Source organism: Entelurus aequoreus, linkage group LG10, assembly GCF_033978785.1.
Source record: "Entelurus aequoreus isolate RoL-2023_Sb linkage group LG10, RoL_Eaeq_v1.1, whole genome shotgun sequence".
NCBI classification, from domain to species: domain Eukaryota; kingdom Metazoa; phylum Chordata; class Actinopteri; order Syngnathiformes; family Syngnathidae; genus Entelurus; species Entelurus aequoreus.
Genome location: NC_084740.1, coordinates 6695699 through 6699752, shown reverse-complemented (window position 1 = coordinate 6699752; position 4054 = coordinate 6695699). Strand labels below are relative to the sequence as shown.

General features: G+C 43.1%; 1 protein-coding gene across 6 annotated transcripts in view; it reads right to left on the bottom strand.

Moving 5' to 3' along the window:
- Nucleotides 1-91, bottom strand: part of ncam1b (neural cell adhesion molecule 1b) — a 286896-nt gene extending 286805 nt beyond the window's left edge. For all 6 annotated transcript variants that reach the window (XM_062059916.1, XM_062059911.1, XM_062059914.1 and 3 more), the window contains exon 1: nt 1-91. This exon is cut by the window's left edge and continues 185 nt beyond it. The gene's annotated coding sequence lies outside the window, so the exon portion shown is untranslated.
- Between the last annotated feature and the right edge of the window lie 3963 nt (nt 92-4054).

The window sequence follows — 4054 nt, the reverse complement described above, 5'->3', positions numbered from 1 at the left end:
AACAAGCGTTCATCCTGTCCCTGCGGCTCATTCGGCGGTCAGCGGGAGGAGGGAGGCTCGCCAGCTAGAGTCAGTGATGACGATGAGCGCCACGGAGCCGTTCAAAGTGTGACTGACAAGCCGGGCCTGCTCACATACGCGAATCAATGCGCACGACCGGGACGAGGCACCGCCCATTAAATAGTCCCTTTCTGACATTGACTTAAGACATTAGCGTCGACGTAGAAGGTCACTGGCGTTTATTTTATTATTGATCATGATCGTTTTATATACCCTTGGCCTTATTCGAGCGTCTTTATTATAATACGAAAATATGAAAGTAGAACAGAAAGTCAAACACAAATACAAATAGACGGAATAGAAATTAAAGGCCTACTGAAATGATTTTTTTTTATTTAAACGGGAATAGCAGATCCATTCTATGTGTCATACTTGATCATTTCGCGATATTGCCATATTTTTGCTGAAAGGATTGAGTAGAGAAAATTGACGATAAAGTTCGCAACTTTTGCTCGCTGATAAAAAAAAGCCTTGCCTGTACCGGAAGTAGCGTGACGTCACAGGAGGTAATATTCCTCACAATTTTCCTTTGTTTACAATGGAGCGAGAGAGATTCGGAGCGACAAAGCGACGATTAACCCATTAATTTGAGCGAGGATGAAAGATTCGTATATGAGGAACGTTAGAGTGAAGAACTAGAGGCAGTGCAGGACGTATCTTTTTTCGCTCTGACCGTAACTTAGGTACAAGCTGGCTCATTGGATTCCACACTCTCTCCTTTTTCTATTGTGGATCACAGATTTGTATTTTAAACCACCTCGGATACTATATCCTCTTGAAAATGAGAGTCAAGCACGCTAAATGGACATTCAATGTGACTTTTATCTCCACGACAATACATCGGTGACACACTTAGCTACTGAGCTAACGTGATAGCATTGTTCTCAAATGCAGATAGAAACAAAATAAATAAATCCCTGACTGGAAGGATAGACAGAAGATCAACAATACTATTAAACCATGTACATGTAACTACACGGTTAAAAATTATCAGCCTGGTAAAGCTTAACAATGCTGTTGCTAACGACGCTAAGGCTAATTTAGCAACTTAGCAACCGGACCTCACAGAGCTATGATAAAAACATTAGCGCTCCACCTACGCCAGCCAGCCCTCATCTTCCCATCAACAGCCGTGCTCACCTGCGTTCCAGCGATCGACGGCGCAACGAAGGACTTCATCCGTGGGTTTGGCGGCCAGCATCGGCTAGGCGTCTGCTAAGTAAGAAGTCCTTGTTGTGTTGCTACAGCCAGCCGCTAATACACCAATCGATCCCACCCACAACGTTCTTCTTTGCAGCCTCCATTGTTCATTAAACAAATTGCAAAGATTCACCAACACAGATGTCCAGAATACTGTGGAATTATGAAATGAAAACAGAGCTTGTTGTATAGGATTCTCCGGGCTCTGAATACTTCCCTTGTCCTCGTGACGTCACACGCATACGTCAGCATAATAAAACGTTTTAACCGGAAGTGTGGCGGGAAATTTGAAATTGCACTTTATAAGTTAACCCGGCCGTATTGGCATGTGTTGCAATGTTAAGATTTCATCATTGATATATAAACTATCAGACTGCGTGGTCGGTAGTAGTGGCTTTCAGTAGGCCTTTAAAAGAGTAAAATAAAACAAATGTGTAGGTATAATGATTGATGATAAATTAAACTGGAAAAAACATTGACTATTGCAGAAATATATGATAAAACAAGACGGCGGATAAAGAAGGACTTCCGTATTCCTCCCCGAAAAAACCCGCCAGGTGAACAGCTGATTTTACGACTTCCGGTGCTGACGTAAGACAACCTGCGTCCTATATGTGACCATAGGATGAACAAATACACTACGGTACTAAGACTATAGTGGTCATTAACAGTTGGCTTCTACAGCTGGGTTCCCCAAAGTACGGCACTGATTTTACGACTCCCGGTGTTTATTTCACGACTTCCGGTGCTGATTTTACGACTTCCGGTGCTGACATAAGATAACCCGCGTTTCATATGTGACCATAGGATGAACAAATACACTACAGTACTAAGACTATAGTGGTCATTAACAGTTAGCTTCTACAGCTGGGTTGCCCAAAGTACGGCACTGATTTTACGACTCCCGGTGCTGATTTTATGACTTCCGGTGCTGATTTTACGACTTCCGGTGCTGACATAAGATAACCCGCGTTTCATATGTGACCATAGGATGAACAAATACACTACAGTACTAAGACTATAGTGGTCATTAACAGTTAGCTTCTACAGCTGGGTTGCCCAAAGTACGGCACTGATTTTACGACTCCCGGTGCTGATTTTACGACTTCCGGTGCTGATTTTACAACTTCCGGTGCTGACATAAGATAACCCGCGTTTCATATGTGACCATAGGAAGAACAAATACAGTACGGTACTAAGACTATAGTGGCCATTAACAGTTAGCTTCTACAGCTGGGTTGCCCAAAGTGTGACACTGATTTTACGACTTTCAGTGCTGATTTTACGACTTCAGGTGCCGACGTAAGACAACCCGCGTCCCATATGTGACCATAGGATGAAAAAATACACTACGGTACTAAGACTATAGTGGTCATTAACAGTTAGCTTCTACAGCTGGGTTGCCCAAAGTGCGGCACTGATTTTACGACGTCTGGTGCTGATTTTATGACTTCCGGTGCTGACGTAAGACAACCCGCGTCCCATATGTGACCATAGGATGAACAAATACACTACGGTACTAAGACTATAGTGGCCATTAACAGTTAGCTTCTAAAGCTGAGTTGCCCAAAGTGTGGCACTGATTTTACGACTTCCGGTGCCCCAAAAGGGACAAGCGGTAGAAAATGGATGGATGGACGGTGCTGATTTTACGACTTCCGGTGCTGATTTTACCACTTCCGGTGCTGACGTAAGACAACCCGCGTCCCATATGTGACCATAGGATGAACAAATACACTACGGTACTAAGACTATAGTGGTCATTAACAGTTAGCTTCTACAGCTGGGTTGCCCAAAGTGTGACACTGATTTTACGACTCCCGGTGCTGATTTTATGACTTCCGGTGCTGATTTTACGACTTCCGGTGCTGACATAAGATAACCCGCGTTTCATATGTGACCATAGGATGAACAAATACACTACAGTACTAAGACTATAGTGGTCATTAACAGTTAGCTTCTACAGCTGGGTTGCCCAAAGTGTGGCACTGATTTTACGACGTCCGGTGCTGATTTTACGACTTCCGGTGCTGACGTAAGACAACCCGCGTCCCATATGTGACCATAGGATGAACAAATACAGTACGGTACTAAGACTATAGTGGCCATTAACAGTTAGCTTCTAAAGCTGGGTTGCCCAAAGTGTGGCACTGATTTTACGACTTCCGGTGCCCCAAAAGGGACAAGCTGTAGAAAATGGATGGATGGACGGTGCTGATTTTACCACTTCCGGTGCTGATTTTACCACTTCCGGTGCTGACGTAAGACAACCCGCGTCCCATATGTGACCATAGGATGAACAAATGCACTACGGTACTAAGACTATAGTGGTCATTAACAGTTAGCTTCTACAGCTGGGTTGCCCAAAAAGCGGCACAGGGGCCATCTGTGGTCCGTGGCTCATTTGTCATCGGCCTTTAAGCACATTATGAAAAATAAATATCTCATTTGCATCCCTCGTGGTGAAATCTATCTAAATGAGGGTGGTCCCAAAAGTGAGGGATTTTCTGGTCAACATATGAAATAACAAGTGTTTATAAAAATTTGAATTGCCCCCCTATGGTCAACATATGAAATAACAAGTGTGTGTAAGAAATTGAAATGCGCCCCCTTTGGCCAAAATTCATTTAAAAAAAAAAATATATATATATACTGTATATACAGTATATAGATACATACCGTATTTTTCGGACTATAAGTAGCAGTTTTTTTCATAGTTTGGCCGGGGGTGCGACTTATACTCAGGAGCGACTTATGTGGGAAATTATCAACACATTAGCGTAAAATATCAAAT